General features: G+C 36.4%; 1 pseudogene; it reads right to left on the bottom strand.

Moving 5' to 3' along the window:
• Positions 1-23,276: 23,276 nt before the first annotated feature.
• Positions 23,277-25,950, bottom strand: LOC149178977 (histone-lysine N-methyltransferase, H3 lysine-9 specific SUVH6 pseudogene; annotated as a pseudogene).
• Between the last annotated feature and the right edge of the window lie 564 nt (positions 25,951-26,514).

The raw sequence follows: 26,514 nt of genomic DNA, 5'->3' as shown, positions 1-26,514 counted from the left end.
CAAGGTAAATCATGCTGTCAAGAGGATGCACATGTGTTGCACTCACTACCATAAGCAAAGGCATCTTGTTGAAAGATGTTGGACTCTGAATCCAGCAATGCTTCAACAAAAGCTGAAGAAAGTGGAAAGAGAAGATGGCAGGAATGGAACAGAAGATTCCATGACTGATGTGTCTCAGGATGATTCACATGTTGATGCTGATGTGCAGACAAAGGTAGTACCTTTGAAAGGGATTGGTGAGAAATGGCTAGAGTTCTTATCCAATTAAGGTTGCATGTTTATTGATGCATCTATTTGCATTTATTTGTTAATGAGATGCAAGTTGCAGGTTCTTACCAGGAAGGTGAATGAAAAATTTGAGTATGAGACTCACTTTATTACTGCAACATTAAATTTAATTTCAGCTTCGAAAGTACAGTGTACTTAAGTGAAAGTTGAAGGATGAAATGCATGCATGAGCATGATGTGCATGGACACAGGGATGTTGATGTTTTCCTTGTTTTGAACATGTATGTGTAATTAACTCGTAGGGTTTATTGCTTTCACATGCATGTGATGCAATGCTAACTTGGGAGAAGTTAACTTGGTCTCCAAGAAGGAGATAATAATGAAGTGTTTCATCTTTTGAAAAGAGTCCTAATGGTATTTTCCTACATGCTTGACTTGAAGAGTCATTTTTTTAAAGGAATATTTTGTGGGCTTGTTATCTAGCCCATAATTTGTATGCAGATGTAAGACATGGAGGTGTTCACAAGCTGTGAAATCTATTTCTTTTGTTGAAGCAGGAGTTTAGGCCATCCAGTTGTTGTTTGTATTTATGTTGTTGTTAACAGTTGTTGTTGAAAACTTGTCAAATAGATACAAATAAAAGTTTTGTGGAGCAGATGAACTTCACATTTGTTTGCGCCGCCTTGGATCAATGATCTAGGAAAAGAAGTTCAAACCACCTTCTATGACCATTTCAGCAGAAGTTCTGCAGGAAGACAAGGAGGAAGACCAGCCCATCCAGGAAGGAAAGTGGTCAGAGACTTTGGTTCAGAGGCACTATGCAAGGCAAGTGTGTGGAGGCTGAAAGAAGAGGGTGTTGTTACTCTCAGGTACTGTTCAAATCAGTGTATCAGTCTTTTGGAGACCAAAAGTTCTTTTAGTGGGAAGGAGTGATCCAAAATGGATTTTGGATAGACTCCTAAGTATAAGTGTTCCTCACTGAAGAAAATGAAAGTCCAAGAAAGTTCCTAGACATAGCCCATTGCATAGATCTTTTCATTCTGAATCTACTACAACTTGAATGGGCAAAAATGGGCTTAGGATGCATACGTTATCACCAAAAGAAGATGCCCTATGTTCTTTAGAAAAAGAGGAAAATCCTCTAAAATGGGTAGGGCAAAAGAGCGGACTTAAGCAAAAAGGGGAGAAACCTCTGATCCACCGACTTGACGCATCGGATCGGAGGCAGACACATATGCGATATTGGGACCCTGGATCTGGCGATTGCGATCATGCGCTACGCTGATCGCCGATGATCAGATTGGCGAATCAACATTGCGATGCACAGAACCCTGGGATGAGCAACATTGCGATCTCCAATATCGACGATCGGCGATCAACGACCTCCAATGCCGATAAAGACGCTGGACCTGATAAGTTTTCAAAGCCCGATTGTATAAAATTTCAGCTCTGGGAATCCGAATTTTCACGTATTTCCCGTGTATTTGGGATTTCACCCAAAACACATATGCGATACGATAAGCGATGAATCCGGACCCGAAAGGGTTTATAAATGCAAATGTATATTGTTTGAAGTCCGCCATAAAGCCATTCAACGGTATTTTCATTGTTTTAATGTATTTTTGTAAATACAAAGGAAATGTGAATGGGGCGATATAACTCGGACCCAAAGGGGGGATTTAGGCGTGATCTATATAATTTGAGTTTCGTAAAGGCAAATTTCGGGTGAGCCTCAAGCGGTAATGGTTTTGGGCTAGCTCCACCCGATCCCACATAATGAATGATGCGTGGCTTGGTGGAGGAACAGGGAAACCGCCTTTTCGAGCGAGTAACCCCTATACTCCTAAGCCACCCGAAAATGCATGGTGACCGTTGGATCAGAGATCCCGTAGATCGATGGTGGAGAGCGCGATAGCGGCCAAAGGTGGACCTAATGCAATATTAGGGTGGATGTGATATAATTTGAATTCTGATAGGCTGCGTTTTAGCGGATTTTCCCGTGTTTTACAGTGTTTCTCTGTGTAAACAGGGAACGACTGTTTCAAGGGATTTCAAGCGCTGATGGTTCCTTCCATTACAGAACAGGTGGCCACCATCCCTGAAGGCGTTTGGAAATGATTTCTAACGCTCAGAGGGGGATTTGAGCGACCAGAGGCCAAGAGACAGAGAGCCTAGAAGAGGAAGACAAATAGACAGTGCTGATTGGCTTAAAAGCCACAGAATGACAGAGACAGAGAGAGGCAGTGCGAAGGCAAGTGCTGAGACTAGTGCTAAGATAGAAGCGTAGAAAGCTAAGCCAAAGAAGGAAGCAGAGGAAAAGAAGGCCAAAGAAGCCAGAGCCGAAGAGCCAGAGCCCGAGCCAAGAGCGAGAGCGAGAGCCAAGAGCCAGAAATCCAATAGCTTTAAGGGCCAAGGATAAAATGGTGCCTAAACCAATTTTTTCTGTGTAAAACAGTGGATTTGAGCCAAGAGCTTGTAAAAGGACTTTGCCATAATCCCAGAGAGCCTAGTTGAGTTAACTAGAGCTCACGGAGACGTATCCCAAGAGTTTTGCGTGAACTCCTAGTTAAATTGTTGTCTTATGTGTGTTGTTTTATTGCTGCATTATATCTGCTACTTTAGTTGTTGTTATATCAGTTCAAGCAAATGGACTTAAAAACACATAAACAATCAACAATAAACATAAGAATACACCTTATTTTCAAGCACGTATCTAATTCCGCATTGGTTAATCATTTGTGACTTGGGAATATATAAGCTTTGGAAGTGGGAGAGGTTCTTGTAAGCTAGGCAAGAAGCCTAAGTGCCCCATTTTCAGATCAGTGGAGAAGGTGGGTGATTATCTGGGAGCCCCTTCCAAGACCAAAGGTTGATCTCTTCGATTTCCACAACGCATGTAGGATAAGATGTCTCTAAACTATGAACCTTTTGTGCTTGCTTATGTTTGGGTTCGAATTGGGTTGAGAAGGAATTTGAGGTTTCTTAGTTAGTTTATGGTGAGGGAGTTGTGGTTTAGGTTGAAGTGGAGGAATTAAATAAGGAGGTTGGGCTGTTTGAGGCCTACACCCTTGTGAGGGGTTGCCCCATTGGGAAGATTGAGGTGGATATGGATGGAAAGGAGGGTTAATAGGTTGAGGAGGATATTGAGGATTATAAGGCCAAGGAGGAGGTGCGGGCCATGATGGATGAGTGGAAGGGTACCAAGGATGGAAAGGTGCATTCTAATTTGGATTGTAATGATGATAGTGCACACGTTGCATGCCTTGTTGATATGGTGGAAGGCCTTGAGGCCTCTGGTTAATGAAGAAGAGTTTCTCTAAAACGCTTTTTGTCACTTTGTATATAACTTTTATACTTGGAAGAGAAGGAAATTTGTCCATTGCATAGTTTTCATCACTGAAAGCGTTGACTTCTATGAAATTCAGTAGGCATTCATTTCTAGGGTGTCTCTTAGTGCATTTAGGGAAAAGGGTAGCTAGTGCCCTTTCTGCTTCCTCTTGCTTCCTTTTAATTTACATAGTATCCATCTATAGGGAAAATGTATACAACATTTCAATCTTAAAATCCTCGAACATACTTCCTATCTCATGTTCTATGGTTAATGTAGAGGGATATGAACTAACAAAGCCTTGGCTAGACCTACCATTTTTCCTAGCAACCCTAGAGTGATTCGTGAATATTGTTTTGATGTTACCATAAGACAATTAGTAGATGTCTCCTCCAGATAGCATGTTGAGGGTTTCTATTACATCATCCCCAATCCCTCGGAGAATGAATAACTTGGGTGACTAAGGGTCAAGGGCACAATTAACCCTCCTATAATTGAGTCGAAATCTTTCCTCATAGTCCTTTAAGTATTCATCTGGTCTTAGGGTCATCCTAGTCCATGTACTTATCATTGAAGGCTTTTTGAATTTGAACCCAACTAGTGATGTTTCCTCTAGGTAAACTCATAAACTAGCACAGGGTTGCATCTTTTGTTCTTTAGAGGCATAGTCATAGGTTTGACAGACAGATGAAAATTCAAAAATGAAGGTGCAAGGTCCTAAAAGGTTAGCCCATGGAAATGTGGAAAGGAACAAAGCTTATATTCTTCATTTTGGCCTCCCCATTGGTTTCTCTGATAGAGAAAAGGTCATTTTCTCTGTTTTCATCCATGGTTTGGGTAGGTAATATAGGTACTTCTTTCTCTATGGGTTCCTCAAAAATTAGAGGTTGCTCACCTAGAGGGTCTTCTAACTCCCCTGCAGTCAGAGAGGGAAGTTGACAATCACCAAAGAAGAATGAAGGTTGGCTTCTTGAAGGGGTGGGGGCTTTTGGTAATAATTTCCCTTGACTATCCCTACTCCTACGAGGCATGAAAGAACTAACTCTACTTTTTTTCTTGAATTTTCTCTCTTTTTAAAGTTTTCAAATCAATAAGGCTGATGCAAAACATAAAGGAAAAAAAAAAGTAACTCGTGAGTAGAGACAAAACCTACTTGAACACCTCCTTGGAAACAGTGCCAAAAAGTGATGAGCCCTGGTATTTCATCAAGGGTGTTGCAACTTCGAAGGCTCTCAATTTAAATTGTCAACCCAGGGTTTGTACAAACTTAGAAGTGACAATGCTAATGCATAGTAGGTTAAGTTCTACTCATGTCACCCTCATTCATTAGATCAGATCAAGATATACAGAGACAACTCCTTCAACTAACTACAAAGAGAATTTCTTATGAAAGAATATGATGATTGAAAGGAAAATGAACATGATTCTAACTACATAAATGAAAATTCCATTCATTAAATGTAAAGGCTAGTTGTGTTGAAGAAAGTGTAACTAGCTTCGGTCTTCATAAATGTACTTTTTATATTCATATTTATACAAGAAAAGAAATATTATTTTTGTTATATTTATCAATGAGTTTCTTGCTCATTGAAATAGGTCTAGCACATGCCAAAGTTCTATAGGCAAGTTAAAGAGTCAAAATAAAATGTTGAACACCCTTAAGGGCATGTTACACTATGTATGCATTTGTATAAGATCCAAAGATATCCCTCCAAGCAAATTCATAAGTCCTCCATACAACGACATCACCAAAAGAAGAAAAATCAAAGTGGAAAATTCAAGTCGGTGTTAAGTCTTCAAGTCGACCTAAAGGAGGGACAAACATCTATATATAGAGGTTTTCCACTCCTCCAACGTCAAGTAATGTTACCTCTCAAATCAACAAGAAAAGGAAGACCGAAAAAGAGTGAAGAAATTCGAAGTAAAAGGAGCCTCTAGTGCATCAAAGATGGAGAAGACAAAATTGAAGTTTAGAGGGTTGTTCTAAGGGTAAATCACAGTCACATGTGTGAGAAAAGGAGATCTTTGTGCAGTCATAACAATAACAGCATAACAGTCTCATATCTCTCATTGTTTGGGATAGAAACTTAGGCCTATAAGGCCTCCCGCTATAGTGAATAAGAGGCTCTCCCAAGCGAAGGTAAAAGGATTCAAATATACAACAAAACCTCCCACACGTGCGATAAATTAGGGTTGTAGTGTTGTCATATCAAGTCTACAACTACACATCAAGAAGAAGCTCGGTTGAATAAGAGAAGGAAGGTACCTTCATAGGTGAAGTATCTCACAAAGTATCAAATCTAAGTATCTCTCCTAGATCTCACATAAACAAGGTCTATCACGAGTTGCTGAAGGAAGGAGGAGGACGAAGTGTTGGGGAACGAAGTGCCGAGAAACAAAGTGTCGGAAGAAGGAAGGACTTGACTTGTTCTCGGAGTATATTCTTGTCAAGGGTCTAGGGTTTGGCATTTATCAATAAGAATCTTCAATAAGAGAAATTTATGAAAGGGTTTTCCTCTCTAAGAGAGAGAGGTTTTTACCCGGCACAGAGCCGGAAACATCTTGTGTTCTTTTTTCTTGTGTTTTGGTAGCAATTTGATGAAGTAAACACACATACAATAATAATAAGAGAAGAAGATAAAGCTAACAAGATAAACTGAAAAAGTGTTTCACAAATTGTTATAAAGTATAGAAGAATCCTACTATATCTAATTGCCTTAGATTCTTCAACATGGTACCAGAGCTAAGGTGACACATCAAGGAAAGGGAATCTCAAGAACACTCATAAGGTGAAACATCAATGAAATGGCATCTCAAGAATAACTGCAAGGTTGAAGCATCAAGTCAAGAAATCTCAAATAAATCAAGGACAAGAAGGCCTACCATCTACTATCCATGAGAATAGACTACTAAGCAAGAAGAAAATCCTTTCATATTAAAGACACCTACAAGAAGATCAAGAAAAAAAAGGACCTACATCAAGCTACGCCATCTTCAAGGGAACAAGAACTACAAGTAAAGTCATCATTCGCCAACCAAGTATCATCATCAAGCAAGTGTATTTGAAGAAATCATTTTGAAGAACATCAAGATCCAAGAAGGAAAGCCATCAAGTCTTCAAGAAGAAAGCAAGTCCACTACATCTCAAACTCTATCAAGTAAGTATATATTTCCCATCATGAACATACATCAATGTATTTTTTACAAGGGAAGAAACAAATTGGTTGGGACCACTAACTTCCTTGCATGGAAGAAGAATATTGATTTACTTCTCAAAGAGAATGAACTTCTAGACCTCATCAAAGGGAATACCACTATCCATGCTAAGTAACAAACGAAAGCCTTAGCCAAGTACAATAATGATGAGACAAGAGCTCAAAGGATTCTAATAGAATCTATCAAAGACTCATTTCTTATGTCTCCAAATTCGAAACATCAAAATAAATCTATGATAAACTAATACAGTTATTCTCAGTAAGTAAAACTTGAGAAGTTATATCTCTACGAAATGATTTGTACAAGATGAATATATAAAAGGAAGGAATAGCTCCCTACTTGATGAAGATCTCTGAGATGAGATATCAACTTCAAGAACTAGGAGAAGTCATGTTTGACAAAGAAATGACAACTGTAGTACTCAATGCTCTACCTGAGGATTGGGGCAACTTCACATCAATCATATATTCCAAAAACTAAGCTACCCCACTAAGTGAACTATGGTATCTATGCAAGATAGAGGAAACTAGACTCAAAGCCAAGGATGATGTGGGATAAAAGTAGCAAGCATTTGCTACCATGGCCTAAATAAAGGGAAAATTTGACAAATTTGGTCCAAGAAGAACAAGAAATAGAGATATGTCCAAAGTCTAATGCTTTGGATGTCGAGAATATGGACACTACAAAGGGGATTGTCCAAAACTTAAGAAGGACAAAAACAACAAGAGAAAAGGAGAAGAAGCTCACATAACTCAAGAAGTGAAAGAAGAAGATAAAAAGCAAAAGAAGGAAGATCCTCAAGATCACTACTATGACTAATTCAACCTCTTTACTTAAGTATTCTTTCAAAGTTTTGAGTATCACAGGGGCATATAGAGATAGGATAAAATGCATGGTTAAGTAACATCTTCTATAATATAAGAGCATGGTGTAGATATAGCTCAAGATATTCATGTAGAAGGAGCATACCTATTATAGGTCCTCAGCCACGATGAAAGAATAATTGATCATGGTTAAAATCTTATAAGGCCTCTATCATCAAAAGGAAGAAACATTTGCAGGATATGGGTCTTCAGGATCCTCTGATAGAATCTTCAAAAGTAGGTTCATAAATAAGCGCAGATGTTTCATTGGGAGTCCCATTCATGGGATTCAAGAAAGAATGATATGCAAGCAAGAAAGGATACACCAATCAAGAAGAGCCATCAAATTAAGCCATGATGATCAAAGCGGAATCAAGATGAGGTATGTATGCATCAAAGTTTAATTCATGTCATCATATATATTATTGGGTCATGGGAATAGTTCTAAATCATGATCAAGTATAAAAGGATCTCTTTCACCAATGATATGCTCAAAGGCATGTACTATAATGCAATGAAGTTCAACAAGAAGTGGTGCTCCTATAAGGAGTATAAGGTGGTTGACTAATCAATTCAAAAAGAAGAAAATGGAGAAAGAGATCAAGCATGTGAAGAACACCATGGTCACAAAGAATCACTATCTGACAAGATCCATTAAAGACATCTCCTGAAAGAAGGCTTGACAACTCTGACAAAGGAAGAAAAAGATTAAGGGACCCTTGACAACTATGAAGGCCTTAGAGATATTAATGTATAGATAATTGATTCAACCCTACAAATATGTCATGATGAAGAAGCCATCCAGCAAAAGCACTATTCGATGTTGAAGCAACGTTAGGATGAAGTCATGAAGGGTTACTAAATCGAAGTATGGGAATAAGAAAGTACAACTAAGCATCACTATGATAAGAATTCTGAGGCATAGTCAGATGATAAAGGAGTAGTGAGATGATGAAAGAACCTGACATACACCAGGAAGTCTAGTTTCCACAAAGAGAGAAAGGACATGACAATCTAGGAAGGAAAGTGATCAATGGTCAATGCCCTACCAAGAAGAAGTTCAATTAAAGACTTCATGACATCAAAGGAAGAATGATATTCAGCAGATGAAGAACCCACAAAGAATAAGTTGTTGATGTATCGACAAGTCCCTAGCTAAGAGGGAGTTTCTAACAAAATCCTAATTACAAAGGAGCATGGTCAAGTTCCTGGTTAGACGAAACTTGGGCATGTCTTCACAAATTAAGAGAAACAAATAGAAACAACATTATTGTCTTCACTTGGGAAGAAAGAATGGAAGGATTGGGTAATCATATGGCATATGATACTCTTTGATGATGTTTAGGGCATCCAATACAAGAGTAGGAAAGAGGACCAGTATTCTTTGATGGTTGGGAACCCAAGACAAGAATAATCCTAGAAGGTCATACTTAGTGAACCCCTGAGTGGGTATGTACCTTGAGAGACAATGACAAAGGTGTCTATAAGTCATTGGTCTCACCAAAATTGTGCTATGATCTAATGAGAGATAGACTTGTTAGTCAAGGCCTTGCGATAAACAATGTTGGTTACTATGATTCTATAATAAATGGATTTCCAATTCAGTTTCTCTTATGTGAATTTTTCGAGGTTGAAAAATAGCCAAACACCTTGTAATGATTTATGAATACCTCCCTAGTTAAGAGGGAGTGTTGAAGAAAGTGTAACTAGGTTAGGTCTTCAATAATGTACTTTGTATTTGTATTTATACAAGAAAAAAAATATTATTTTTGTTATATTTATCAGTGAGTTTCTTTCTCATTGAAATAGGTCTAGCACATGTCAAAGTGTTATAGGTAAGAGAAAGAGTCAAAAGAAAATGTCGAAGACCCTTAAGGGCATGTTACACTATGTATACATTTGTATAAGAATCGAAGATATTCCTCCAAGCAAAGTCACAAGTCCTCCATACAAAGACATCACCAAAATAAGCAAAAACGAAGTGGAAAAGTCAAGTCGACCTTAAGTCTTCAAGTCAGCCTCAAGTCGGCCTAAAGGAGGGACATACCTCTATATATAGAGGTTTTCCACTCCTCCAACGACAAGTAATGATACCTCTGAAATTAGAATGAAAAGGACGACCGGAAAAGGGTGAAAAAAGTCTAAGTAAAAGGAGCCTCTAGTACAGTGAAAATGGAGAAGACAAAACCGAAGTTTAGAGGGTTGTTCTAAGGATAAATCATAGTCACACGTGCGAGAAAGGGAGGTCTCTTTGCAGTCATAATAGCAACAACATAATAGTCTCATATCTTTCATTGCTTGGGCTAGAAACTTAGGCCTATAAGGCCTCCCACTAGAGTGAAGAAGAGGCTCTCCCAAGCGAAGGTAAAAGGAGTCAAATATACAAGGAAACCTCCCAAACATGCGAGAAATTAAGGCTGTAGTGCTATCATATCAAGTCTACGACTACACATCAAGAAGAAGCTCGATTGAACAAGAGAAGGAAGGTATCTTCATAGGTGAAGGATCTCACTAAGTATCAAAGATAAATATCTCTTCTAGAGTTCACATAAACAAGATCTATCACCAGTTGTCGAAGGAAGAAGGGGGGCGAAGTGTCAGAGGGAGGAGGACGAAGTGGCGGGAAACAAAGTGCCAGAAGAAGGAATAACTTGACTTGTGCTTAAAGGATATTCTTGTCAAGGGTGTAGGGTTTGGCATTGATCAATAAGAAGATTCAATAAAAGAAATTTATGAAAGGGTTTTCCTCTCTAAGAGAGAGGTTTTTCCCTGGCAAAGAGCCAATATCTTGTGTTCTTGTATCTTGTATTTTGGTCGCAGTTTGATGAAGTAAACACACATACAATAATAATAAGAGAATAAGATCAAGCTAAAAATTTAAATTGAAAAAGTGCTTCACAAATTGCTATCAAGTATAGAAGAATCATACTATATATAGTTGCCTTAGATTCTTCAACAAGTTGTAACTGCATGAAAGGAATATACTAGTCTAGTTGTAGAAGTAAACCACGCTACTATAATTGAACACCAATCAAATTAATATTCTAATTGCATGAATAATTTATCTAATTGCAACTTGCTTGAAAAGGAGGAATTCAATCTTCAACACAACTATGAAATTCAAAAATATTAAGTCTAATTCTACTTCTTGTTTTGTGTTTGTAGTGAGGAAACAATAGGGTTGGAGTGGCCTTGGAGTCTCTTCAATCATGAAATCAAATATTGGGGGCGATTATTCAACTTCAAAATTCAAGAGTCAAGGTCTGGGGGAAATCTAGTTGGATTTAGGCAGTGCTACAAGACTACTACAGGAAATGGTACAAGTGGCCATGTTTTACTATAGGAGTGGGTACGAGAGATGTTTGAGGGAAATGATAGTGTATTTAAGCTTGAAGAAGGTGGATGAAGGTGGATAAAGGGTGTGGGGACCCTTTTTTCAAGCCTAGTACCCCTCAAAGACATATCTTGCAAAAAAAATGCATGCCCACGATGTCCTTCATTGGACCTATAAGATTTATTTCGGTGGGAAAGTTTGAGAGCATTATGAGGTGTCCAGGAGGAAGGTGGAATGGCTTAAGTGGATGTGAATGAGTGTGCCAACCCCTGCAAGTCAACAACAATCCCTGCAAACTAACCAAGCACATCCATTAAATGATCAAAATTGCAACAAAATGAATCAAAGCGGAAACAATGAGTTGAATTTTATTTCTTTAGGGTCTACTCTACCCTACAACATATACCTACCCTAATTTCCAAATCAATGCTACTAACTTCTAAGTTTTAGAAACCAAGCATGCAGAAGAGTTACAATCCAAAACTTAACAATTTCCAAGAAATCATAAACACATGTTTTTGGCTTGTGGTTCTTGATCTTCCAACCACACTTCCCACAAGAGAGGTGGTGGTCAAACCTACAACTACAATTTTTGTAATGTAATCCATACTTAAACACGGACAGAAATACAATAACTTGAACACGAATAAGCAAATAATATATGAGAGGGACTAAAGCCTCTAGGTTGGGCCCAAACCCAAGGGTTTCATCCCTCCAAAGTTAACTCAGATGTGGGCCAACCATAAGCTTTTCATTAACAAAAAATAAGTTTCACATACATCACATGAAAGATGAAAATAACAGTATCAAGCACTATGATCTCAATAGCTACTCCCATCTCCGACAAAATTTCGAATCCTAATGAGACTTTAGGTTTATTTATACAAAAATTAGTTGAGGGGCAACTCCCTTGAAAGGAGGATTGCTTCCTTCCAAAATATCGAAATTGGTGGATCTCCTTCCCTTTTATCTTCGCATGCACTTGAGTTCCTCAATTGCTAGTGAATTCGAGTTGTTGGTGAGCAATGTGTGATCTCAAGCTGAATAGGAGAGTTAATGTAGTGGAAAATCCTCCTATATTCTCCCTAGATTTCTCCAACAAGCCCCTGCGGAGTAAATATCTCCAAAAATGCTTATTTTTCTTGCATCTTAATCACATTCAACCATGAAATATGACAAACAACCATTAGTCTTCCTACTAATCATATTATGGTTTAAAATGCAAAATAATGTGAGAAAATGAGATTTTAAGGGCATGATGATAACACAATGAGCCTCAAAATATACCTATTGATGGGGCCCATCACCCATCCTCATAAAAGGAAAATAAATTCCTTATTGAACAATTTAAGACAATATAATGTTTCCCCATCAATCCCTCCCAACAATAATAGCATAGGAACCCAATGGAATGATATTTAAATATGAAATTGCCTCCACCCCCATTCAGATTTATAGGATAGCTCTTGAAATTTTAGCTAATATTTCTCTCAATTCCAATGGCTAGTTTAATTGACCAAGATATTTCAATATGGATACTTTTCAAAATAAATACATCCACTAACATAGAATCAATGATCAATGTAACCATGCCTTGCTCCAACTCTATCTCTTCATTAACCATACTTAACATTCATGCCTCTTACTCCTTAAGAGCTAAGAGCCCTTTAGGCATGTTTTGTGCTTCTAGTCCTCATGATTTTGCAATGTGCGTAGAAAACAAAATCCTATATATAAAAGTAATGTTATAATTATGGAAATTATATGTACTTTTTTTCTCTTTAAGACCACCAATTTCTTTCTTTTGATTTTTTTTAAATTTCCACTACACGAATAAAAATTATGGTTAGATAGATGCATTTACTCTTCATCAAATTTCTAGTGACTATTCATACGTTCCATTCATAAATTTATCGTCTTAATTTTGTCAATTTTGCCCAAATTTTCCCTTTAGTTTCATGAAGCAACTTGCTCTTCATCCGAGTATTTGTTACTCATATTCCAATGATGGTTTAATAGGTATACTTTCCTATCAAACATATTTATGATGACTACTCTTATGCTTGATTCTTAGCTTCAAAAAGGAATTTATGCTTCATGGAAGTGAGTTGTTACTTTACACCATTTTTACAATGATAGAGGTGTAACTTTTGCACACCATCTCTTTTTAGCGCACACAGTGGCTTATTGGAAATCTCTTATTGTGGACCACCATTTCATTGTATGGCCTAGTGTTGCAAAGACACATATAGCCCTTGAAATATTCCCATAAAACATCAAAATATTAGAACCTATAAAAACATGAGAACATGACAAAACTACCAATGTGACATTTTGTTAACCTAGTTGCTAACATGACATGGCTTAGTTGGTACCCTAAGCCCACTTAACACCCAAGGTGATGCAAAATTACCCTTTGACCACCTTACCTACTCTCTCTCACTCTCTCTCTCTCTCTCTCTCTACTTCTCCTTTCATATTTGTGGGCCAACTAACCCTTTTGTATTTTTCTACTACCTAGTGTCATCTTCTTTTTGGATGTGAGAGAGAGGGTGCCACTTTGTCCCTACCTACTCCATGTGGCATGCTAATCTCGTCTGATCCAATTGGGTGAAATCGAAAGTTCTTCCTTCATCAAGCTCAATGGCACGCAATAATTTTAGATCCACAAGTGCTTGAACTATAGTCAACAAAGTCACCTTCGAAATATCTAACAACTAAAATTGACTTTATTCCACAATGGATATTGATTTCATAATTAAAGATAAAAGTTCTCTCTAAATAATGAACTAACTTGTGGAGAATGATGGTGATTTATGATCTACATTCATTTCAAGCTAGGAAATGTTGGGCTAATAACAAGGTATTTACACATTGAATGAACATCATCATGTCACTTGTCCACCTCCATGTGTAAATTACACTACCACTTAACATCTTCACACCATCATTGAGGTCACCCATTATATAAAATTCAAACATGTAAGAGTTTTTTTCCCAATTTCCCCATGTTGCAAATAGTCTATTTTCTACAATTGTTCATTCATTGTAAAATTTGTATCTAATCTCTATAGTCAACCCATTGCTTTATTAAATTCAAGCTTCCTCGAAAGCCCAATTTGAGATACATTATGAAGTCTAATTCTAGTTTCCTTTGCTCGTGGCTCCTATTTCCACACTAAACTACTTTGATACCATAATATGCCCATTTTCAACATGTGAATAATCATTTAGGCCTAACATACTATAGTTACACGCATAATTTAGAGATAGAGGCATATTACATAGAAGATTAATTAAAACAACAACAATTATCACACAAAAACTACATATAATAAACACATTAAGGGATACATAAACAAAAGAACACTAATATTTATAAATAGCAACAACTAATTGCTGACTCTTTCAACAATCCCAATCATGAGTGCTTCTTTCCCTCTTAGCACAAATAATCCAAGAGGAAAACCCCTTCTTTGCAACTAAAGTCTTTAGAGCTATCACACCGCTTCCTAGGCTCCAATGCTAGCTATCCAAGAAAATATCTATGTTAGGATGCCAAGGATATCTACAGTTACATGTCCAATGGTGTATTTTAATTAATAATTGTGCCTAAATTATTTACAGTACGTAGTTTTATCCCTTGATCATATAATGTAACTCATCAATGTATATATGACTTATGTCCATATTTCACCCCCACCCCCTATGAGGGGATTGAGGTCGATCACCTTAGACACCCAACGAGAGACGTAAAATAGTAACTTAGGGCCAGTTTTGTCTTTTGTCTATCACACTCTTCATAGATCTCGGGTGGAAGATCTACATGTTCAACTTGAAGTAGAAAAAATTGAACTAAGTTTGAACCCGTAAAAGAATGTTTGAACCCAATTATTGGACAAAGCCATTGGTGTATATAGGAGAGCAAAAGACTCATGTTAAATATAAATAAAAAGGAACTTAACTCTCATAAAATAAAGTTGCATATGATTGGTGGGACAAGGAAGATGAAAGTTTGAGATATAATGACCCAAATTCCTCATTGTGAGTCTACTAAAAAGATCATCCTTCGCAGTCAAGATTTTATCATAACTGCTCTTAGTCTTTGGCTTAAGAGACATGTCTACAACTTTTATAATTTTTTATAGTGGAATATATAACACTTTGATCTTAACTTGAGGAAGATTCTCTTCCTAAACAACCAAATAATAATTCTTGGTTACAAGATCAACCCTCTCTAACATTACATGATGACTAGGCTTGGTAGGCTCAACCCTTTTTTATGCCAACATTAAAATGAAACTTCACCCACTTCATATTCTCTAATTGATCAGAGCAATGCATTATACATTCTTAAGGAGAAATGACGTTTTTCCATGGATATACAAGGCCATAAACACATTAAGAGTGAAAACTTGGTATCATTGTAAGACTTGATAAAATAATATATTTTCAATAATTTTTATGATCCTTCATATATTTAATGGCTTATTTCTTTGAAAACGACTTTGCCAACCATTACCAAAAAGTATCTCCTTTCACCAAGATAGTCACAAAACATATGAAATGCCCAACTCCCTAAAGGAATCTATATTGTTGAGAAAAAAGCACACTTAAGCTTTTGAGGAAGGCTAAATTTGGCTTAAATAAACATAATTAAGCCTTAAATAAACATACATAAGCTTTTGAGGAAGACTCAATTTGGCTTAATAACATTTGCATGTTTTATATAAAAACTTAATCTAAAGTAGGTATACTTTCTCAAAGATAAAATGATCTAAATAAATAATTAGTTGTTATTTTCTAATGGCTAGTTAACTGCTCTCTTCATCTATTTATTTCGCTACCTAGTGCTCTCATCATCTTTTTATTAGGTTTCTTATTCCTCATCTTTCCCTGAAGATGAACCACACTAGTTGGTTCAAAAAGCGTCCACCGAATTTTATTTTATGTGATTTCTACCAAAAATGTTATTACAATAAATAAAAATAATTAAATTTAATAACAATTTTTTCATATTTGTTTATTTATTTATTTTAAAGTAATTAAAAAAATACAAAACAACCTTTCATGGAACCTTGGTTAAATAGAAAATAAAATAAATAACTATATATAATTAAAAATACAAATCCTTAAGATTCAAACACCCTATACGGTAGAACATGTAAAAGGATCCATATAGTAATAATATCAAAAATTAAGAATGTAGTGAAAAAAAAAAATGAACAAGGATTTATGTATATCATAATGTTTATAAATGAGTAAACACTTTAAATATATATAAAGATAGGCTAAAAAAAAATATTAATTTAATTTATACAATTTATATTCAAAATTTTACATGCAAATAATAACATCCCACATTGCATTCTTATGTTAAATTTCTTAAGATTCAAAACATTTTAGAAATAATAGAGGAGAATGCATAGCTCACACCATCTATAGATTATGATTATAAATTTTTTAATATAAAAGAAAAACAATGTCATTTACACATTTTATATTTAGGGAAACTTTTAAGGATGGAAGATTATCTTAGTAACCCTCGCGAATCTTACTAATCCCTAATATCCAAATTTTTAAATGTTTGATGATAATTTTGTAAAAATATTTAGATTTCTAATTATTTTATATTAAACAATATATAATATTGGCAAATTTTTAAGTTAAAATACTTTTATACTATAAAATTTGGGCTAATTAATTTTTAGAAAAATAGAAATTGGGGAATCCTTTTTTTTAGAAAAATATTATCCCACCTACTAATATTAACCCTAAAATTTCCCTGTTTATATTGATATAAACTTTCCAACTTTCCAAATTCAATATTTTATAGACAAAATTTTAATGGAGAAATTATTTTAAATCTAACTTTAATTGCTAATAAAACTAACAAATATTTAAAGAACATCCTAAAGTTATTAATATTAGATTTACAACCATTTTTGTTGGAAGACATTAATTCCAACCACCCACCATTAACGCAGTTGCTAGACTGTTCTAGAGGATTCAGCGAACACATCAAGAGCTAGATAGCTTCCTGGAGAAACCAAATCTAACTTTAATTGCTAATAAAACTAACAAATATTTAAAGAACGTCCTAAAGTTATTAATATGAGATTTACAACCATTTTTGTTGGAAGACATTAATTCCACCCACCCACCATTAATGCAGTTGCTAGACTGTTCTAGAGGATTCAGCAGACACATCGAGAGCTAGATAGCTTCCTGGAGAAGCCACCGACTCCAGAAACTTCTCCTCTGTGTATAAATACCCTCTTTGGCAATCAAATCAGGCATGTGTTTAGTGTTTTGTGTTCATTTCTAAGTTCTGCGCTCTCTGATTTGGTATCGGAGCAAGTGTGAGGTGTGAGAAGAACGAGCTCAGGTGAGCTGAAAGGAGAGGCCAATTAATTGTGGCGCAGCGGAAGCGTGGAGGGCCTATTGTCCGGAAGCTGTGCTAGTGCGGTGAGGGAAAACTAAACTCTCACCAGTTGCTTGATGTTATCAGTCCATCGTTTTTGGCTTAATAGCTAATTTCATGTTCTTTGATTTTGTCACTGTCGATGAATACAACTGGCCATTTTCAAGGCTTGCGTCTAGAATTGCAGAGTTGTTGATCTTCATTGGATGTTGTTGTTGCGTTTGTAAGCTTTCGTTGTTCCTCTGCTGGAAGCTTTCAATTTGAAGAGACAACCAATCAAATGCCTCATTCTTCATAAAGTTTTTAGGTTTTATGTTTTCGCTTTCATGAATGGCTCCTTTTGTTGCTTTCAACCGCTGAAAGTGTCTCCATTCGTGTTTGTATTCCAAAATCGTTCTAGGCTTTGGAATAATTTGCTTGGATAGTTTCTGAAAAATATCCAATTGTATGCAGCGCTATCCTTGCTATTCCAGGAATCAAATGTTATTATCGTTTAATAAGACTCGTAATGTTTGATGTTTGTTTCTAATAAAAGGAAAGAAGAAGGCAGCCATATTATCCAATAATATTGGATAAAAAATTTTACTTAAGGATTTAGAAGCTTACTAACAATGGCTAATGTATTGGCAGAATCTTATTTATCTGAATCTAACAAATTAGATGGTGAAAATTATGCGAATTGGGAGTTTAAGTTGCAGACTTTGATGGAAGGCAACAATACATGGGCGATTGTGTCTGGAGTTGAAGTTAAGCAAGTGTCCCCTCAAGCCACAGATGTTGCTATTCAAGATTGGGAGCGACGGATAAACAAAGCGCAGGTGCTTTTGCAGATGACGGTTAAGGACAACATTATTCCACACATTAGAGAGTGCAAAACATCCAAGGAGACATGGTACACTCTCAAAAATTTGTATGAGACGAAGACTACAAATCGAATATTGTATTTAAAGAGTAAGCTTCTTTCAATTAAGATGGAAGAAAATGAAAGTGTTAGTGATTTTATTTCTAGAATTAAAGATCTAAAAGATAAATTAGGTGACATTGGTTAATCGATATTTAGTACAGACTTGGTTACTGTGACATTAAATGGAATGCTTGATGAATATCAAATGTTTATCACTGGTCTTTTAGCTAGAGAGAAGGCTCTTACTTTTGATGAGTTGGCAAGTATACTTATGCAGGAAGAAGAGCGGAAAAGAAGCCTTAAACAGAAATCTCCCAATTCAGATTTGGCATTGATGGCCAAAGGGAAGCAGTCCTTCAAAGGCAAACAGTGGGAGAAAAATAAAGGCAAAAAGCCACAGGTGTTATCATTTCAAGGTATCCCTTTACCAAGGACAAATGCCAAATCAAGTAGAGATGATATGTGTTATTACTGTGGAAAACCTGGTGATTTTGCTAAGAATTGCATGAAAAGGAGGTATGATCAATTTAAACAAAGAAGGCATTCAGGAAATTATGTTGATAGAGATGAAGCAATTAGACAAGATGTTAGCAATCTTAAATTGTTTGTGTACAATGCAGCTTTATCAGCAGAAACTGATGATGATAATGCTTGGTTTATAGATTCTGGTGCATCAATCCATATGTCATGCAAAAGAGATTGGTTTGATACTTATCATGAGATTAATAATGGTGGACACATCTATTTAGGAAATAAAAGATCACATGAAATTAAAGGATATGGTAATATAAATGTTATGATGACTAATGGACAAGAAAAACAAATTCAAAATGTGGTGTATGTTCCAGGATTAAAGAAGAACTTAATTTCAGTCTCTACTATCACAAATCAACATTTAAAAGTTGAATTTGTGAAATCACATTGTTTGGTAAAGGATGTGCAGGACAACTACAAGGTTGTTGCAAAAGGAATGAGAGTTGGAGGCTTATACAAGCTCGATGTAATGAAGAATGGGCATCAAGCTTTGGCATCAACAGGCATGTCAACTATAGAGCTCTGGCATCAAAGGTATGGACACCTAAATCATAATGACCTAATGTTACTATAAAAGAAATTGATGGTAGAAGGTATTCCAATTATTAAGGGTGAACACTTTGAGTGTGAAGGTTGCGCACTAGGAAAACAACATAGGGAAGAATTTCATGTGCATGAAAATAGAAGAAAACGTGAAATACTTGAACTAGTGCATACTGATGTATGTGGTTCAATGCAAACTAAGTCACTTGGTGGACCATGTTACTTTTTTATATTTATTGATGATAGCACTAGATTCACCTCGGTGTACTTTATAAGAAACAAAAGTGACATGTTTGAATACTTTAACGAATTCAAGAGTATGGTTGAAAAGCAAATAGGAAAGAGCATTAAGATTCTTCAATCAAACAAAGGTGGTGAGTACATTTCAGGAGCTTTTTATCAAATATTGCAAACAAAATGGAATTATGCAACAATTTACAGTGCCACATACACGTCAACAAAATGGAATAGCTGAGAGAAAGAATAGAACATTAGTTGAATGTGCTCGAAGTATGTTAAAAAGTAAAGGACTTTCTAATAGTTTTGTGTTGAAGCCATTAATACCACTGTATATCTTAAAAATAGAAACCCTACTAAGAATCTTGAGCACAAAACACCATTTGAAGCATTTTATGGTTTTAAACCTAAAGTTAGTCATTTAAGGATATTTGGATGCAAGGCCTTTGTTCATATTCCTAAAGAGGATAGGAGAAAGTTAGATGCCAAAGCCATCAAATTTATTTTTATTGGATATTGCACTGATCAAAAAGCATATAAAATGTATGATCCAAGTACTCACAAGGTCTTTGCAAGTAAAGATGTTATATTTCATGAGCATGTAGATAAACAAATACAAGAAGATGAACATAATATATGGCAGTCCCCTTATGAAAGCTTTAAGGAAGAAGAAGTTGTGGAATCAACTCAAGTACAAGAACACATGGACATTCCAAAAGACACATCAAGGAATCAAAGTCCACAAAGAAGTGATGAAGGCACTCCACACAGAAGAAAAGGAGAAGGTACTCCACAAAGTAATGAACCTCTAAGAAGGTCAACACGACAGATTCAAGCCCCCAGCAGGTATAAAGATTATGCCTTAATGTCTCAAGTAATGATTGTTTTTGAGCCCTTAAATTATGAACAAGCCAAAAATCATAAAGAATGGATGGAAGCTATGAAAGAAGAATATGACTCTATAATAAAAAATGAAACTTGGGAATTAACAAAATTACCTAAAAATAAAGTCCTTATAGGATCAAAATGGTTGTACAAGACAAAATTTAATGCAGATGGTAGCATAGACAAGTATAAGGCAAGATTGGTTGCAGAAGGTTATTCACAAAAAGAAGGTATAGATTATGAAGATACCTTTGCTCCGGTTGCAAAAATGAATACAATCAAAATAATGATAGCATTAGCAACTAAATATGATTGGAAGCTACATCAATTAGATGTAAAGTCAACTTTTCTAAATGGTGACTTAAAAGAATAGATTTATCTTGTTCAACCACAAGGACTTGTAAAGAATGGTCAAGAACATATTGTATGCAAGTTAAAAAAGGCCTTATATGTATTAAAACAAGCCCAGAGATATTGGTATGAGAAAATAGACAAATTCTTCTTTCAGTAAAAATGATCCTAATTTGTATGTCAAGACAGATAGAAATGGGGTATAGTATTACTCGAGCTATATATGTTGATGATCTAATAATAACAGGGAGTGCTGATAAATTAATTACAGATATAAAAATGAAGTTATCACAGGAATTTTAGATGAAGGATCTTGGTGAAATGCACTACTGTCTAGGTCTTGAAGTATGGAGAGGTGATGGAAGAACCTTAATCACACAAAGCAAATATACAAATAAAGTACTAAAGAGATTTCATATGAATGGATGTAAAGCAGTGAGTAATGCATTGGAACAAAACATCAAATTAAGAAGTGATGATGGAACAAAAGAGGTGAATGGAACATTGTATCGACAATTAGTGGCAAGTCTGAATTATCTCACTACCACTAGACTAGACATCGCTTATGCAGTAAGCATACTTAGTCAATTCATGGCTAAGCCTCATGAACGCCATTAGATCGCTGCAAAAAGGGTCCTTCGATACTTAAAGGGAACTAGCAAATTTGGTATTGAATATACTAATGCTTGTAATGTTGAATTGACAGGTCATTCTAATTCTGACTGGCTGGAAATCCAGATGAAAGGAAATCCACCACTGGATATGTCTTCAATATAGGATCGGGAGCTATATCATGGAGCAGTAAGAAACTGGCAATAGTTTCCTTGTCATCAACTGAAGCAGAATATAAAGCATTATGTAATGGCACCTATGAAGCTATATGGCTCAAAAGAATACTTGAAGATGTTGGTGAAGGTCAACAAGAACGCACACTGATCGGATGTGACAATCAAAGCACCATCAAACTGAGGAACAACCCTGTATGTCATGCAAGGTCAAAACATATAGACACACAATATCATTTTGTAAGAGAAAAGGTCCAATCAAAGGAAATTTCTCTAATATACTGTAATACAAATGAGAATGTAGCTGACATATTCACTAAGCCTCTTGGAAAGGCAAAATTTGAGTTTTGTAGAAGTAAGTTATGTGTTGTAGAAAATCAAGATTATATTGTAAGCTTAGGTGAGACTTAGACCAGCAGGCATAACAATTAAGAATATGTTTACAACATCTTATGTATCTTGCTGTATTATATTTGTCATATGGTTGGAATAACTGGGGAGTGTTGGAAGACATTAATTACAACCACCCGACATTAATGCAGTTGCTATACTGTTCTGGAGGATTCGGCCGACGCATTGAGAGCTAGATAGCTTCCTCGAGAAGCCACCAACTCCAGAGACTTCTCCTCTGTGTATAAATACCCTCTTTGGCAATCAAATCAGGCATGTGTTCAGTGTTTTGTGTTCATTTCTGAGTTCCGTGCTCTCTGATTATTTTACTACAAAATTTTCTAATTCTAATAGCAATATTTTGATGACTACTTCTAACATCCTCTTGAAGCAAGGTATTGCAACAAAATTCCTGCGATTTCTGGGTTACAAAGACTATCTTCCGATCCCAGCTGAGAACTCCTATATACTCAACTACTTTTGTCATTTCTAGTGAGAAATCAGAATCTGCAGTTCGCCAAAGTTACATGTCTATTTAGACAAATTTCTTTGTACAACCCTTCCATTTTCCAAATTTTTTTTGTGGTAAACAAAACCCTTTTTCAGTTATCTACCAAAATAATGCTTTATTAATGTTATCTTTGGGTTGCTTCTTACAACATTTATAAGCTTTAAAGTTGTCAAATTTAATTCTTAATGATTATTGTCCAACTTTCCAATAAATCTATAACACGGCAATGTTTTTGCTTCCCTATTTCATTAACTCTATCAAAAACAACTATGTATATTAAACATGAAAAGAATCCATGACAACTCTATCAAAAACAACTATGTATATTAAAAGTGAAAAGAATCCATGAAAAAAAACAGCTAACTCTGTTGTTGGAATGACTCCATTACTTCTTTCTTTATATGCAAGCCACCGAATTCCCAGCAACAAAAGCACATGTAGGACGGGTACCGAAACAAGGCCCGTAGATAGTGCAACTACATGACACAAAAATCTCTCCACCTGTTCCAACACAGTAGATATTCCAAGAATTAATCTCATTTCATGTCCTTATTCTCAGCATAGCATTCATCAAAGAGAAAAAATCAGCATAGACTTCAGTAATTAAATAGCAAATCAGAATACATCATTTACTGATTGATTGAATATCATTTATTGATTGATTGAATATCTGATTGAAGCAAAGTTAGCAAGAAAAAAGATTATGGCTGAATACCTGCGCAAAAGCCCGACTGTAGATCAGATATTGCAACCAGAACTTCCTGTCACTTAATACATCCTCCCGATGCATTGTGAAGAGCCACAGTAGCAGGGTTTCGTTTTTATGTTACCATCAGAATCACGAACCTCATCCAGACTGTAATTATAGTGATAACAAAGCTCCCTCATAGGAGGAATGTTCTCAGCAGCAAAGAGCATGATATGTGGTAACTTTCTGTCATCATGGTCATAAAGAACATTCTGTGCATACAGATTAGGAGAACAACTATGATTAACAAATCTGCCCACATTTCCACACTCGGCTGCATCAATCGTGAATCCCCCATCTTCCACCAAGTCAGAGGTTGCACCAGCCTCAATGTCGGGCATCAAACTAGAAAGATCACTCCAAAGAGATTGATCTCTGCTATTGCAATTGCGTCCAATATCAAAGAGGTACTCATCATTCCCAACACATTTTTCAGCTTCAGTATCAGAAAGAAGGTTACCAGTGTATTCACAAATAAAGCTACCAGAAGGTATGGAGTCTAATGATCTGACCCCCCAACCTCTCTTATCTGTCTTGAAAACCTCAATGGTATATCGAACACCATGTTGACTCACTCTATTGTGACAAGTAGCAGAACATTTACACGACGGACCGCATTCATATACAATAGGCTTAGAACGCACAATAGCACCATCGTAATTAAATGGAAATTCTCCTCCATTTTTCGAAGCACAGAGGCATTTGTAAGGATCCAAACACCCATCCTTACAATCACATCCCCTGGGAGGCGGAGCCGTACACCCATATGGATAAATAACCTCAGTTGTATAAAAAAATATTGGTAGACTTTCTTCATCAATGGTATTCACTGCACAAATGCATTTTCTCTCTTTTCCTCCAGAAATGTCCTTAACGCGAAGACCTTCACGAATTGGATGTTTTTGTGCGCTCCCTATAAATTGCAGTGCCTTCAAGCCCAGCTCTGGTTGACCAGGTTGTCTTTTTAACTGGAATTTGAATACTGAGTATCCAGATGCCCCTTTATCAAGCCAGTATTTCTGCACATCATAAAGGCCATCATATGTATATATTACATTGACGGTGGCTTTTCTGTTTTCATGAATTCCAGTATTCTTTTGCTTGTATCCACGGATAACTCTCACCGGTGTCTTCCTGTCTATGCTGTTCTTAAGAGCCAAGTTTCCGCGTTCAAGTTTCTGGTGTTTGTTCTGCCTTTTGTCCCCACTGTAGTTATTTCCACCATGGCCAGTGTATATCAACACATCCCCACCGTCTATATCATCTTCATAACCACCTGATACCACGATGCTGGTAGCCAGTGTCACATTTCCTTGTTTCAAGAAATCAATCCCAGCCTGTATCTGCCGATGAAGACCCACAATGCAGAGCTCAATTCTATAATGAAATTGGTCTCCAACTTCTACTCCAGGAACAGTTCCCACAATTTGTTTACCCGTATTGACATACCGGTTATTATCTCTTAACATTTTGGATGCTTTTAGATCGACACGCAAACATTTACCAGCTAGTGCACGGTCTTGAACTTGGGTTTCATGATTCTGCAACAATTTCCGGCAAGTCACTTGAAATAATCTCAAAGTTTCTTTAACTTTTGACCGGGTATGAGCCAGAGATTTAGATAGCGGAAGCTTTGGGGCATTTGTCTCTGGTTTTCTGGTTCTCACATTCTTTGTAGAGAGTGGATAGAGTGCATCCTTGGTTCTGACATTCTTTGCAGAGAGCTCCTTAGGGGTTGTCGCACCTTTACATGGGGCCATTTTATTGGTTAAAATTGTATTATGTTGAGAACATAACCCTTGAACCTTGACTGTACAATGTCCTGAGTTGGCTTCTTTCTTGATCATACGTGCCACCTGATTAACGTTCTCTGTTTTAGGTCGCACCTTGAAATTTTGCAACTTTTTGTATCTTACTTCAGTAGATTGTTTCAACGCTGGTCTACAAGGTTGCATGATTTCATTCTCTCTGTTTCTAAATGAAAGCATGCTTTTCTTCTCTCTGTTTATCTCTCTGTTTCTAGAACCATCTTCTTTGTTTCTAGCACCATCTTCTTTGTTCACACAAGTAGACTCGAGGTTTACTCGAAATTCGGCATGCTGTTGACTGCAACCTTTAACACCATCTCTATGGGATTTAGAGACAGTGGATAATTGGTACTGTTGCTCCTTGCTTACTGAGGGTACATTTCTACCATAACCAGAGGTATAAACCGGTGGCTTGAGAAATTTCTGTGGCATTGATTTAAAACTCACAGGTGCAACAGGAGATGCATATCTCCCACAGCCAGGAGGAAAATACCTGACTGCAGATTGTTTGATTGGCTTCTTCAGCTTAGGAATAAGGTTACTTTCCTCTGAACCATTGTTATCCTTTTCAATGATCATTTTCCCTACAATTTTATTTATAGCTTCATTATGATCAGGGTTGATACTCTTACCAGACTTCTGCTTCTTAAGCTCAGGTAAATGTACATGTTTCAGGGGATCGCACTTGTTCCGGTCTTCTTCAATTCTGCGTTTACCCAAAATACTCTTACCAGCAGCATCATAGTGGGAGCAATCAGCCTCACCAGAATGTTTGAGAATGTTATATTGCTCTTGTCTGTCCATTCCCACTTCAGTATTCGTCAGCCAAAATGTATTCTTCCGATGCTTCGTCCTATCCATATAAGAAAATGATCCACAGATTGGCAAATGTTTCAAAAATGTCAGGTGCTAAGATCAGTAATACCATGAAGACGTGCAATAAGGTTCCCGGAATAGGAATAATGTGCATGAATCAAGAAAAGAAAATAATTAAAATAAAAGGCAATCTCATAATACGATTAAAAAAAGATCAACTACATTTCACAACACAATAAATTGCATAAAACATTCTATCTACGAAATTTCAGACGTTAATGCCATCTCCGCAGGCAGAAGGGAGTATTGCAATCGGCCTAATCGCTACAGATACGCCAAGCGAATATTTCTAGACGGTGGAAACCAGGCATTTGCCTCGTGGAAGCAATAATGATTATTATCGATCCTAGCGTTTTTTTAAATGAAAGGACGGACAAATTGGATGGAAAGAGTAATGGAAAAATAGTGGTTTCGTTTTAGATTTTTATGCTCACCGGTAAGATTCTCAAAATAATCCGGTCATGACATATTTATGAACATCAACCGGTGGTTTCGTTTTAGATTTTTATCATCACCTGTAAGATTCTCCAAATAATCCGGTCATGACAT

Source organism: Pinus tabuliformis, chromosome 4_1, assembly GCF_031772625.1.
Source record: "Pinus tabuliformis cultivar Carrire ecotype Pingquan chromosome 4_1, CPIR1, whole genome shotgun sequence".
Lineage (NCBI taxonomy): Eukaryota > Viridiplantae > Streptophyta > Pinopsida > Pinales > Pinaceae > Pinus > Pinus tabuliformis.
Note: the sequence above shows the minus strand (reverse complement) of the source record. Positions and strands in the feature narration are given on the sequence as shown.